Here is a 14,136-nt window from a genome sequence, read left to right as displayed (position 1 = left end):
TAAAACAATGCAAAAAAAAAAAACCCACAACACATGGATAATCAAGCCTTCTAATACATAAAATAATATTTCACAGTATTAGAATAACAAGCTGAATTCAAATTGTTTTCATTAAAACATGAATGCAAACAACAACAACAAAACAACCCTTGAACAAGTCACGCTCTGTCAGCCTCAGATGAAAGCCATGGCAGACCCACTCTGAACAAATTGTGCTAAGAAAACCCTGTGAGAGGTTCACCTTAGAGTTGCCATAAGTCAGAAATGACTTGAAGGCACACAACAACAACAACGGCAGTTCACACATTGACTAGACTGCTGCAATGCACTCTGTGTAGGGCTGCCCTTGAAGATGACTCAAAAGTTACAGCTAGTGCAAAATGCAGCAGCTAGATTGATAACCAGACAATTATATATAAGTTGTGAATTTTAAATGATGGATTTTAGATGTGGACTATTTTAATATGGGCACAACTTATTTGTCCCTATAAACTGATGTGTGTTTTCACTGACGTGTTTTAACTTATGTTGTTTGTTGCTTAATTGTTGTTGCTCCTTCTTGATCCATAGGGAGAAGCGGGTAAGAAATAATAATAATAATAATAATAATAATAATAATAATAATCAGTAGAATAACTGATTTAAACCCCCAAAATGTGCTTTAAAGTCCAAGGGTGTCCCCATTATATACAATGGAGTAGTAAAATTGTGTATCTTATATCAGTGGTTCCATTTTGTTTTGATTTTAACCCTCCTTTCCCCCCCACAACCCTGGTCCTGAGCAGAAAGCTCTACTTTCAAGAAAAGGAAGATAATCTTTCCAGTCTTCTGGTCCCAAGGATTTCAGATAAGAGAGATTCAATTTGTACTGAATTTCCAAAAAGTACTCTTATTGGCAAAGAACATTCATTGCTTTGGTTTGGTTTCTATAGGGATCCATAACTCAGATTCTAACACATACACACGGAATACATCTCTCTATCTCCCTCTTTTTCTCTCTCCTTGTGTAGGATTTCCACCCATCAAGCCTCCCTTGGTCTCTTGGCTTCTGCAAGACGCATGGTTTCCAGGTTAGCTGATCTGCGAGAAAATGGAGGTCACATCGCAAGACAATGAAGGTAAAGATCAAGAAGAGTTTATTCCTGACATTTTGGTGACATCTGTGGCTGGCATCTTCAGAGAAAGATTGTATTGAATGATTGAAAGTTGTATTGTGGCCCCAGAGCTCTCTGGCAGAGAAGGCTAAATGTCTCACAAAGCCCAGTTCCCAGATTTCTCTAGCACTGAGCCAGGGCAATTAAAGAGGTGTCAAACTGGATTATTTCTGCAGTGTGTTTTGGACCCAAGATTTGGGCAATTTAGTGAAGGCAAGTTTGTTGTTGTTGTGTGCCTTCATGTCATTCTCGACTCATGGCAACCCTAAGGAGAACCTGACATGAGGTTTTCTTCACCAGATTTGTGCAGAGGAGGTTTGCCATTGCCTCCCCCTGAGGCTGAGAGAGTGTGACTTGCCCAAGGTCACCCAATGGGCTTTATGACTGAGCTGAGAATCGAACCTGGTCTACAGAGTCGTAGCCCAACGCTCAAACCTATAGTATGTACCTGTATTGTATTTGGAGGCTGGAGAAAGAGAGGGAAGCAAGGATCTGCAAAATGGTGAGAGTCCACCACTCCTGCCATTTCACAAATCCTCACTCTCCAGCCAGTTTATGTATATGTAAATACAAGTATTCCAAAGTCTGGGGGGCGGGGGGAATACAGAACACTTCTGGTTCCAAGCATTTTGGATAAAGGGAGACTCAACCAGTACAGAGTTTTCTTTTTAGTTCTGTGTTCTTCCATATTTGAATCTACTTGGATGTTCTTATCTCATTCAATTTAAAATGGTCTTTTAAAAAAAGAAAAACAGGAAGGAAAAGCCAGAGAAGACAGCTTCTCAACAAAGCTTTTGGTCATGTCATCTCCTGACCCTTTCGTTAAATGAGGATCAATGGACCTCTTTCTTTCTGGATTCCACCTCTGTATTAAAACCATAGTGCACATTCAGGGTAGATATTCTGGATTTATCGCTTCCTCTCTGGGCCATTTTCCCATCTAATCCCCTTTTCCTTACCCCATCTCTGTGGATCAGAGGTTCCTGGTGTGATCATCAAACTGGAACCAGAAGAAGAGCCCTGTGACCAGCATCTACCTGAATCTGAGACCTTCCCAGGGACAAGCTCAGGTGAAGTACTGGTTGTTGTTGTGTGCTTTCACGTCATTTCCAACTTATGGAAACTCAAAGGTGACCTAGCAAGGGGCTTTCTTGGCAAGTTTCTTCAGAGGGGGGGTTGCCATTGCCTTCCTCTGAGGTTGAGAGAATGTGATTTGCCCATGGTCACCCATTGGCTTTCCATGGCTGAGCCAGAATTCAAACCCTAGTCTCCAGAGTCCTAATCCAATGCTCAAACCACTATACCACACTGGCTTACTAGTATTGCTTACTAAAGGCCTTTCCCTATGCCTAGAATTTTGTCCCATAGGTGTGCAGCTCTTTGTCATTTGTTGCATAGCATCCAGTTATTTCCTTTTAAAGTTATTTCCTCTTAAAATAATTTTTATCTGTGAGACGCCTTGCGTCTCTCATGGGTGAAAGGGGCTATACAAATGAAATAAATTAATTAAATTAAATAAATAAAAATAGCACATCAGTCATTTTTCAGCATTCACTCGATAGCGTCATTTTGTTGAGGCAAATCTTTCATTAGCCTGTGTTTAAAAATAAATTACGGCACCCATATCTACTGACTCACTTTCCATAGTTTCACTTACCTGCTGCACCAAAAAATATGTGTCCTCTAGGCATCTCTAGGTCCTTCAATGTGATTATATGGTCAGCCTCCAGCCTGAGCATACCATAGAATTGGGCTGGAGAACCTAGAAATGCCTAGAGAGAGAGAACACTTCTCTGGGCATCTCTAGGTCCTCTGGTGTGATTCTGTGTTACGCTTGGGCCAGAAGGCCAAGGCTTCATTCATTTCAGGTATAAATAAATAAAGCATTTGCTACTATCCACATTTTTCATTATTCTCTCAAAGTCTTGGAATGTATTGGGTGACAATGCCAAGATCGCTACCTCTTCTTTGTGAGTGTCGTCTCTCTTTATAATATATATATGTAAAAACTGTGGTGTAATAGGAAATGACATTTATGTGTCCACAAGATAGAGCTGTAGCGGAACCTATTACAGTTCCAGTGGCAGTTGACAGTTGACACTTGAATTATGGAATGTTGATGCTGTCAGTCCTTCTGAGAGAGAGTGTATCAGTTATGATAGTTGGTGTTAGAGTAACTGCCTCTGTTTTTGTTGTTATGGTTGTTTGGTTGGCAAAGTAACTTATTTATTAAAGTAACTTATTTATTGAGGCCCTCGTGTAGAGTGAAGGCTTGAAGTGCTCTTGTCGTTATTTTTCAAACCGGGAGCTTAAGGCCGTTTGCAGTGGTGAAGGAATATTTTTCTTCTTGGCCTTAATACCTTTGCAGACATCTCTTCAGATTCCTTCTCCCTGGCATCCTGTCGACGTGGTTCAACTCTGTAGGTGGCCGTGGTGGACCCAGCGCTTCTTTCCACGCCCTAACAGTACCTTAGTGGCGCAGTGGTTAAATGCCTGTACTGCAGCCATTCACTCAAAACCACAAGGTTGCGAGTTCAAGACCAGCAAAAGGGCCCAAGCTCAACTCAGGCTTGCATCCTTCCGAGGTCGCTAAAATGAGTACCCAGACTGTTGGGGGCAAGCTTACTTGCTGTTCACCGCTATGATCTTTGGAATAGCGGTATATAAATAAAACAAATTATTATTATTATTATTATTATTATTATTATTATTATTTCTGTGTGGAAATTCATTTTGTTAGCTTTGGCCCAGCTTTCTAATTTATTCAGGTCTTTTTCAATTTTGATCTTGTCCTCTGGGGTATTAGCTACTACTAATTTGATGTCATCTGCAGATTAGATAAGCATGCCCTCTAATCCTTAATCCAAGTCATTGATAAAGATGTTGAATAGCACAGAACTCTGTGGCAGCCCACTGGTCACTTCTTTCCAAGAAGAGGAGCCATGGCTGAGCACTGTTTGGGTTCAGTTGGTCAACCAATTACGAGTTTGGAAACCTCATTTTTTTGCCGCCGCTTTTCCCATGCCACCACATGTTGTAACTTCTTGCTCCAGTCAATCAGTCTTTCCCAAATGGCATCTCTTTAGGTCACAGAAGCAATGCCCTGTGCCCAGCATTGCAAGTTTCCCAACTGCGACGGCCACTACTAGCAAAAGATGTGGCTAAGGGAGTCAGCTCATGCTGGCAGATAAAGAGCAGGGGACACCACCACATGAAGCGATCAGTGGGGCTGTGCAGTAGTTTTAAGGGACTCTGAAAAGAAGTTTCATGCAACCCTCATCCACACCATGGTCCTAAATGCTGATGGTTGCCCTTATCTTTCTTGTGCACCAGTACTTTGAAGACCCCCCTGCCATCCCCCTTCCCCCCTCACCACCCTCTTGGATGTTCATAAGTGGATTGCTCTTACCTACTGACCTCTTTCTCTTGCACTTTCTGTTGATTCAGGACTTTCTAATATTATAATAAAAGAAGAGGAGGAAGAGGAGTTTTGTGCCCTAGATCACAAGGGATCCAAGGAAAGCGGAAATATTGCTGGTGAGCAATCAGGTGAGACAGTGATTAATGTCACTTGAAGTTTATAACAAGCTTACTATATATATATATATATATATATATATATATATAATATCAGATGTTTAGCCTAGAGTTGTTTGGTATTAATTATTTTCCCCTGATGTTCCTGTGTGCTACATTGAGCCTGTTTTATTATGAAAAAAAGTGTACAGGTTGAGTTTCCATTGTCTGAAATGCTTGAGACCAGAAGTGTTTTGGATTTTGGAGTTTTTTGGATTTTGGAATATTTTCATGTACATAATGAAATATCTTGGAGATGGGACCCAAGTCTAAACACGACATTCATTTGTGTTTCATATACAGTTAGCTTTCTGTGTCTATGGATTCTTTATCCATGGATTCAACCTACACAGCTTGAAAATAGTTTTAAGAAATATAGGGGTGTACAGACTGCGCTGAAAGGGTGGTCTGCAGTCACCCTTTTCTGCTCCCAAGGGACTCCGCAGCAGCCAAACCACACCTTTTTATCAAAACTGCTTTGATTTGCAAAATAGGACTATATCCTGATTTTGAGCCTGCCCAAAATTTGAGAACCTCAGAGGAGCCCCTGTTGTATGTCCCAAGACACTGAAAAGGTAAATTGGCATGTACGCATATGCTGCATCTGCACAGCAGAATTAATGCAGTTTGATGCTGCTTTAACTGCCATGGCTTAATGCTATGGAATTCTAAGTTTTATGAGATATTTAGCCTTCTTTCTGAGAGAGAGCTCTGGTGCCACAAAAAACTATAAATCCCAAGGTTCCATAGGATGGAGCCAGTGCGGTGTCAAACTGCATTAATTCTGCAGTGGAAGTGCAGCCATAACAGGACTTTCTCTGTAGCAGCACCCTGATTGTGGAACTCCCTATTAAAGGATGTTAGATTATTTGAAAAAGTTTTTAAAGAGTATTTTAATGTGTTTTTTAATTGTACTGGTTTTATTGCTTTTATTTGTTAATTGCCTTGGGAGCCCTTGTGGGCTGGGAGGCAATATGGAAACACCTTAAATAAATATATAGTTTTGGAAACTAGAATATGACATTCTTGAGAGGCTATGGAGGAGGGTTAGTAGATAGAAAGGCTGAACAATGCCTGTGTTGATGGAAAAGAATAGCAGCAAAAGAAAGACAGTGGCGGAATAGAGGAGAAAAACAACACAGTGTTGAACAAGGGAAAAGAAGCTTGTAACCCAGGCAAAACTGGTACAGCCTCAATGTTTACTAGAGTATAGAGAGAAAAAGACCAGAACAAATGAGAAAAAGCTGAGGAATGGGGAGGTGGAGGGAGACAAAGAAATCCCACTCTGAGGTTTGGGTTCTTTGGCTAGTGTAGACTTAAAAAGCCTCCACATGGAGCCAAAAAGACCTACTAAGTGGAAAATGATACAGAGGATCCCGTCTTTCTCAATGTTGCTTTTCTATCAGCATCGCTTTAGTTCATTTCATTTCTGCTCCCTGAGGTTCCTTCACCTTCACACTGGAATTCAGTCTTGTCTATTTCTTCTTTTTCATAGCAGATAAGTGCAAGAAAACAAATATATGCACCAAGTGTGGAAAGAGCTTTCTACTCTTATTGGATCTTGACAGACACAAGCTACTTCATGTAGAAGAGGATGGCATTGATGATGAAGAGCCATATAAATGTACCATTTGTGGGGATCTTTTTGCCCAAAAAACAGCACTTATACATCACAAGAGGATCCACTCGCGACAGAAACAAAGGGACTGCTTAGATCCCAAGTTGTGTCTTGAGAGCCACCAGAAACTCCAACCACGAGAGAAACCACACAAATGCCAGGAGTGTGAGAAATGTTTTGCTCAGAAATCAGATTATGTGAAGCATCAAAGAATCCACACAGGGGAAAAACCGTACAAGTGCTTAGTGTGTGAAAAATGTTTCGCCTGGAAGTCAGATCTTGTGACTCACCAGAGAGTCCACACTGGAGAAAAACCATACAAATGCCAGGAATGTGGGAAATGTTTTGCTTGCAGCTCAAACCTTCTTACTCATCAAAGAGTCCATACAGGAGAGAAACCATACAAATGCCAAGAATGTGGGAAAGTGTTTGCTGATCATTCATACTTTGCAAAGCATCAGAGACTCCACACGGGAGAGAGACTGTTCAAATGTCAAGAATGTGGAAAACGTTTTGCTGAAAAGCAAGATCTTGCAAAGCATCAAAGAATCCACACAGGAGAGAAACCATACAAATGCCAGGAATGTGGGAAATACTTTGCCAGCAGCGCACAGGTTGTCAGCCACCAGAGGCGCCATACAGGAGAAAGACCATTCAAATGCCAGGAGTGTGGTAAAGGTTTTGTTTGCAATTCGCATCTTGTAAGGCATCTGAGAGTTCACACAGGTGAAAAACCATATGGATGTCAGGAATGCGGGAAATATTTTACGCAAAAACAAGATCTTGTAGGCCATCAGAGAATCCATACAGGGGAGAAACCATACAAATGCCCAGAATGTGAAAAATGTTTTGCTCGTCATTCACTCCTTACCAAGCATCAAAGAGTCCACACCAGACAGAAACCCTAGAAATACCTGGACTGTTAAAAAGGCTTTGCTTTCTAGACAGACCTTATGACTCATCTGGAGCCTGTGCAGGAGAGAAATCAAAGAAATAGTCAAGAAGGTGGGAAAGGTTTTGCTTGCAACTCAGACCTTGTGACACATCAGAGGATTTACACAAAGGGAAAGCCATACAGATGCCAAGAGTAGAGGAGTGTTTTGCTGACTGTTTCTATTTTGCAGCATGTAACAGAATCCATACAAAATTAAAAAATGCCAGGACTATAACCTGTGTATTGCTTACGGGTCAGCCTTATGATTCATCGTGGAGTCAGCACTGGAGAGGAACCATGCAAATGACATGAATGTGGGAAATAATTTTCTTGTAGTTCACAGAGGGTCAGCCACCATACAACATACAGAAGGGGACAAATACCAATACCAGGAGCATAGGAAATGCTTTGCTCACCTCTAAGATCTTAACAAAAAGCAGAAAACTCATACAGTGGAATTAAACTATTCTAGACCTGAGCAGAGAGGTTGAGGACAGAGGGATTTGTCTCATCCACAGGGCCTCCATGCATTGAAGTTGACTTGAAGGCAGCTAACATCTAGGGGAAAGTTCTGGTCCTTACTCACTCTTAATGTTTATTTGCAAATCTCTTCCAGAGATAGAACTCATCAATCTGCCCAGTTTAGGAAATGTTTTTTGGGCTAATCAGAGCAACCGTGCAAAATTCCATGTTGAAATTAAAGGCTTTCAGAAGGGGCAAAGTGTGGCAAATAACAGATGTTGCAACTTGTGAATCCTTGGCAAAGTCTCTTCACGATTGAATGTTTCAGAGTATGCTGGAGTGCCTTGTCACCTGCGGAATAGACAAACACTGCACCATTTAGGATTGAGGATACTTTGAGAGAGAGCAACTTGCCCAAGGGTCTGAACCCTGTTCTCCAGAGTTGTATTTCCAGCACTCAAGCCTCTACACCACACTAGCTTTCTTAATAGAATAAATTTGATGCACTGGCTTGATTAGAATAAAGAATTAGAATATTTTATACAATATAATCAATTAAAACCGAACTTGGTTTTTTTTTTTATATGCAATAGTTCTTTAAATCATGGGTGGGCAATGTGTAGTCCCCATATGTTGCTAGGTTGCAAATCCCATGATTCCTCAAGTCTGGTCTAAAATAAATCCATCCGTTCACGATTCCGTATCATTGACTATCCTTGATACAACTGATGGGAGTGGGAATCTAATACCGTTTGGAAGGCCATGAGTTGCCCTGCTTTAGATTAAAAATAAGGCTTCTCACACAAAAATGGCATGGGTGGCTGTTGGATACCACTTCTTCCTTTTGGGAAAAAGCTGGTTGAGGGTTTTGTTTTGCTTTTGGTGGTCTAGAGCAGATAATGCCCGGCACTCTGTTAGTGGCACATACATACCATATATCAGTGGTCCCCAAACCTTTTTGGGCTGTTGTCCTCCTTTGCTCTTGGACGGCAACCTTAGCAGTGGCATCAGTAGGGAGGTGAAGGGGGTGCATACCGCAACAGGTGACACCCTAAGGGTGGGGTGGCACCACTGCTCCTCACACCTTTTGGCAGAAACTGTGTGTGGCATTCACCTGCTTCCCTTTAAAATGCTTTAAGAGATGGTGGGAGTGGGGTGAAGCTCAGTGGGAGGAGAAAGGAGAGGCTCCAGAATTTTTTAAAATTAAAATTTCAAATTTCAAAATTTTAATTTGTTTTCTTTTTTTAAAAAAATCTTTAAAAACGTCACATTTTAACCAAATCTTCACTATGTATATGTAAATACGTTTAGGTTGTGCATATAATATTGTGATTTGAAGGTATAATTTTAATTTTGCTACAACTATTAGCATTATATTCAGTGGTAGATGGGAATTATGATTTATGAGTAACATTAGTGCAAAAAGTGTTACTAAGGATTCTGTATGGTGTGAAATGGGAAGAGGTCAATGGGGAGAGGTGACACCATGAGTTACTGCATCCAGTGACACCAACCCTAGTGACGCCACTGAACCTTGGTGCCCCCCAATGCCTATTTTTTTATATTAGGTCTACTGTCTGTGCAGCAACCAGCTGGCCAGTGGCATCTACCTCAGCTGTGCCTGGCTCGCCACTGCCTCCTCTTCCACTTCAGCCTCTCATGTGTGAATAGGGCAGGGTCCCAGGCCTGCTCCTCTTTCTTGCCCACGCCAGCCTTACAGCAAAAGGAAGGCCAGCTGGTTGGCTGGTTGGCTGCTGCTCTTGGGGTGACTGGGAGCAGTGACTGAGCAACCAGTTGAGCATCCTCATGTCTTGCAGCATAGGCCAGTGCATACCAAAACCTTCTTGGTTGCTGCTGAACTGACTGCTCAGTTGCTGCTCCCAAAGTAACCAGGTGTAAAGGGAGAAGCTTCTCTCTAGTGAGGAAGGACTCAATACTTTTTCACTGGGGCCAAGAGGAATGCAGCTAGCTTCCAACTTTTCTTCTTGGCAAAGAAATACTTTTCCAGGGCCCCCAAGAAGGGAGGTACTGTCCATTTTGTGAATCACTGCCATATGTACAAGTCAAGGGCAGGTTTAGGGATCAACTTATGGATTTTGATATGACCTATAGATAAGTCAAGGGTAAAACTTTGTTGTCATTGCTGTTGTGTGCCTTCAAGTTCTTTCTGACCCCTGTCAGGGGGTTTTCTGAGTCTGAGAGTGAAAACTCAGGCAGGTAACATGTATGCGGAGTTGTGCATACCGCAGAGTTGTGCTTTGTGTTTATGTATAGTACACTGCAGCTGTGCATTTGGTTGTATACTGCACATTGTACAACAGCAACCAGTTGTTGACATTTGTTGCGCAACATTGCTGTTCTGCATGGGAGAAGCATAGTGCTGGTTCAGCATATCTCCATATGTGGATATTTAAGGGGATACTAAGGCTGAGTAGCTCTTTGAGACTTGCAGTTTGGTTGTGCCCCTTAGTAGCGTCTTTTGAGTATCATGATTCACATCGCTCTTGTTTTACCAGTCATCGTCATCATGGGTTTTATATTCCTTATATTTTACCTGACCTTGTGGACACTGCAAATGGATCCCATGTGCAAGAAAAACCCATCATCCGACACGCAGTGATCCGAAGACATCACAGTTTTGTCTTTATCTTACATTTGCAAATTTTATATGTATATTTTGTTATTTATTCCTATGCTTCTTGTATTAAACTGTATACTTAAGTAATGTTAGTCACTACTGAACTCTTGGTGAAATGTATTGGCATGTAGATGGATTTTGAAAAGTTTACCTCCTGGATTATTTCTAGATGATCTAACTGAGATATGTCATGCCTCATTGCAGGTATATCTTAAGTCTTTTGAATTAAATGTGGAAACGTGATCCAATACTTTGAATTTCTTAAATTATTATTTAACCTCTTGATACCCTGCAAACTTTTGAGGTGTTTGTGGGATGTATTCGATTCCTGTCTAGCCACCTTAGAGAAAGTGCAGAGCTACTTAGCTAGCTATTAGTTTCTACGACTATGGTAAAAACAAATTAAATTTACATGGATGGTTTTTGACATGGTAACCATCATGTTTTATTGAGACTGCTGGTTTAAGGTTATCCCAGGCCCTGAGGTTTCTGCACAAAAACTCAAGACTTAGGGATGGTCCATGGTGGTATCATCAAATGTTATGCATGAAGTCCTAACCATAGTTGCTCACAGTTTATCATTCAAACACTACCTACCCACAAAACATATCTTTCTGTTTGGAAATTAAGAAAAGACATCCCAGCTAAAGGAGCTGTTCCGAGATGGAAGTGAATTGAGGGTATTATTCTGTCTCATAGAATCATACAATTGGAAGAGACCCCAAGGGCCATCCAGTCCAACCCCCTTCTGCCATGCAGGAACTCTCAATCAAAGCACCCCCAACAGATAGCCATCCAGCCTCTGTAAAAGACCTCCAAGGAAGTAGACTCCAGTACACTCCGAGGGAGTGTGTTCCACTGTTGAAAAGCTCTTACTGTCAGGAAGCTCCTCCTAATGTTGAGGTGGAATCTTTTTTCCTGCAGCTTGCATTCATTGTTCCGTGTCCTATTCTCTGGAACAGCAGAAAACAAGCTTGCTCCCTCCTCAATATGACATCTCTTCAAATATTTAAACAGGGCTATCATATCACCTCTTAACGTTCTCTTCTCCAGCCCAGGGCTGGCTCATCCATAAGTGAACTAGGCAGCCGCCCAGGGCGGCAAAATTTAGGGACAGCTTGGTGGCTTTTTTTGTATAATTTTTTGGCTTTTTGACTTAATTCTCAATACTATGACGAGAGATTGGAACCTAAGTTTTATGTCATGTTTAGCTTTAACAAATCAAGGGTTTAAAATAATTATGAGGGGTGACGGGGTGCCAAAATATTTCTCACCTAGGGTGGCCAAATACCTAGAGCCGGCCCTGCTCCAGGCTAAACATACCCAGCTTCCTACGTCATTCTTCATAGGGCTTGGTTTCCAGACCCTTCACCATTTTAGTCGCCCTCACCTGCTTAAGAAGACAGGATAAGGAATATTTAACCTAGCCAAATTCTAGCCAGGGAGTGAATGTGGAGTAGAGTGGAGGGTGACTCCTGGCACTGCAACAACTATGACGGAAGGTGGAAGCTAAGTAAGTAAATCCATATACCCACTGGAGAATTTTTGCAAGTTTTATCAACAGATCAGCTCATCCTTGCATATTGTAGCAAGCTGTTGCTCTATTAAATGAGCTGGAGATTTGAACACAACCCTTTCCTTATGCCTATGTTCAGCTCCCCAGAACCAGCAGCTTTGACTCCCACTGGAAAATGACCCCATGGAAGTGGAAACTCTGGGTAAGGCCCTGAGATATGGCCATCCTCTATTTATTTATTTTTATTATTTTACACTATAGAGCACCTTAGAGGTCTGGTCATTATCGTGAAGATCCCCCAAGAGCAGCCAGATCATTTGTCCACTTTAGAGGCATACTATCTTAGAGCTGATCTGGTCCCAAAAGGACTCACTGGAGCGGGTGGTTAATTTCTGGTGCCCCAACAAGCTACATACCCCAGGATTCTACAACATGGAACCAGGGCAGTGAAAGTAGTGTCTAACTGGATTATTTCTGCACTACGGATGCAGCCCAAATGCTCAAGTGTAAAACCTATTTGCAGAAAAGCCAGTGGTTCATCCTTGCTCTCAGAACAAATTGGACGGGTTTTGTCTTGCCAAGAGCCTGGCTTGCCTTCAGTCACATGGTGAGGCATGGAAATCACGGATGCTGCACATAGGCACACACAGAGAAAGAAATCATCCAGCTTTGAAAGGGACTTTCCCAAAGGAACTTGTTTAGTTTTTTTTAAAAAAAGAAATGAGGGATCTTTGAAATTGTAAAAGGGGGAAGGAGTCCACAAGAGAATGGCTGATGCTGAACTGAGTTGCAAAAGAAAGATCTGGCAAGTAGCAGAGGAGCATTAGCCAGGTAAGGTAAACTACAGAGAGAAACTGGCTCTGTTGCTGAGAATTAAGATATAGGTTGACGCTGAGGGTGTATCTACACTCCATAATAATAATACTAATTGTTGTTGTTGATTTATTCCCACTAACAACAATGGCATAGTAAAATGGCGTAGATGAGGGTGCATCTACACAGTATAATAACAACAATACTACTACTAATAATTGTTATTCTAAATGGAGGACACTCCCGAAAAAGGAAGAACCTGATGAGATAAAAGCTTTAAAAACCACTCATATACAAGTAAAAAACCATGCTTCTGAGACATGCTCAAAATGGAGGACCTTTGGGAATCCCTCCTGGCAGGAGGTGGAAATGCAGGGAGCTTCAAGGTCCTTCCTCTCCTTCCCTCCCACTACACTCATCCCTCCATATTTGCGGATTTGATATTTGCGGATTTGATTATTCACGGATTTGATTAATACGTTCTCTCTAGGAATCTCTAGGTCCTCCAGTGCAACTCTATGGCCAACTTTAACTAAAGGTTGCACTGAAAGACCTAGAGATTCCTAGAGAGAATACTCTACTAGGCATTTGTAGCTCCTCCAGCACAACTTGAATTGATGGTCAGTGTCTGTTGGACGTTGACCACAGTTGCGAGGACCTAGAGATTCCTAGAGAGGTGTCTTCTCAGGTATAAACATGGTGTTCTTGGTATTTGTGGTTTTTCCATGTTCATAGGGGCCTTGTGCTCCTAACCCTAGCGAATAAACATGGCTAGGTTTGTAATGCAGCGAATCCCAAACTTTGATCCTCCAGGTATTTTGGGACTTCAACTGCCAGAGGTCCCAGCCAGCTTGAACAACAGTCAGGGATTCCCAAACTTCTGAAAGCCCAAAGAATCTAATTCAGTGGTCCCCAAACGGTGCCCTTTAAGAGATTTTGGACTTCAGCTCCCAAAAGCCTCAGCCATGTTGGCCAGTAGTCTGGGATTCTGGGAGCTGAAGTCCAAATCTCTTAAAGAGTACAGTTGGGGACCACTGAATTCTAATCTGTATTTAATGTAACATATGCCTTGGTGGTGGTGGTCAAAAACACACTGCTGAAATAAATCAGTTTGAGACCTCTTTAACTCCCCTGGCTCAGTGCTAGGGGATCCTGGGGACTGTAATTTATTGTGGCACCAGAGCTCTCTGACAGAGAAGACTCAATGTCTCACAAAACAGTTGTCTATCTTTATTCTCCAGGATCTTGTCTATTTCTTTCATAGCTGCCCTTCCAGTTCCTAGCCTTCTTATTTCTTCACTGCAATCTCTTTCCTGATCAATGTTTGATCCAAATTATGTCTATCCTCCACAGTCATTATTTTCTTGATGCCTTAATAACTGTTCCAAATCCATAATGTTTCCTGCTAATATGGTATCATCTGCA

At 41.7% G+C, this 14,136-nt stretch overlaps 1 pseudogene across 1 annotated transcript in view; it reads left to right on the top strand.

The window, feature by feature from the left end:
- LOC149320616 (uncharacterized) overlaps positions 1-8,317 on the top strand; it is a 30,239-nt pseudogene extending 21,922 nt beyond the window's left edge. The window contains exon 6 of the transcript XR_016279477.1: positions 6,345-8,317. The product of XR_016279477.1 is annotated as an uncharacterized LOC149320616 (transcript). The remainder of the gene's footprint in view (positions 1-6,344) is intronic.
- The last annotated feature ends 5,819 nt before the right edge of the window (positions 8,318-14,136 follow it).

The sequence above is a fragment of the Sceloporus occidentalis genome, unplaced genomic scaffold (genome assembly GCF_023333645.1).
Source record: "Sceloporus occidentalis isolate IW3139 unplaced genomic scaffold, rSceOcc1.0.p SCAF_1, whole genome shotgun sequence".
Taxonomy (NCBI): Eukaryota; Metazoa; Chordata; class Lepidosauria; order Squamata; family Phrynosomatidae; genus Sceloporus; species Sceloporus occidentalis.
The sequence above is the reverse complement of the archived record's forward strand: the minus strand, read 5'-3'. Positions and strand labels throughout refer to the sequence as shown.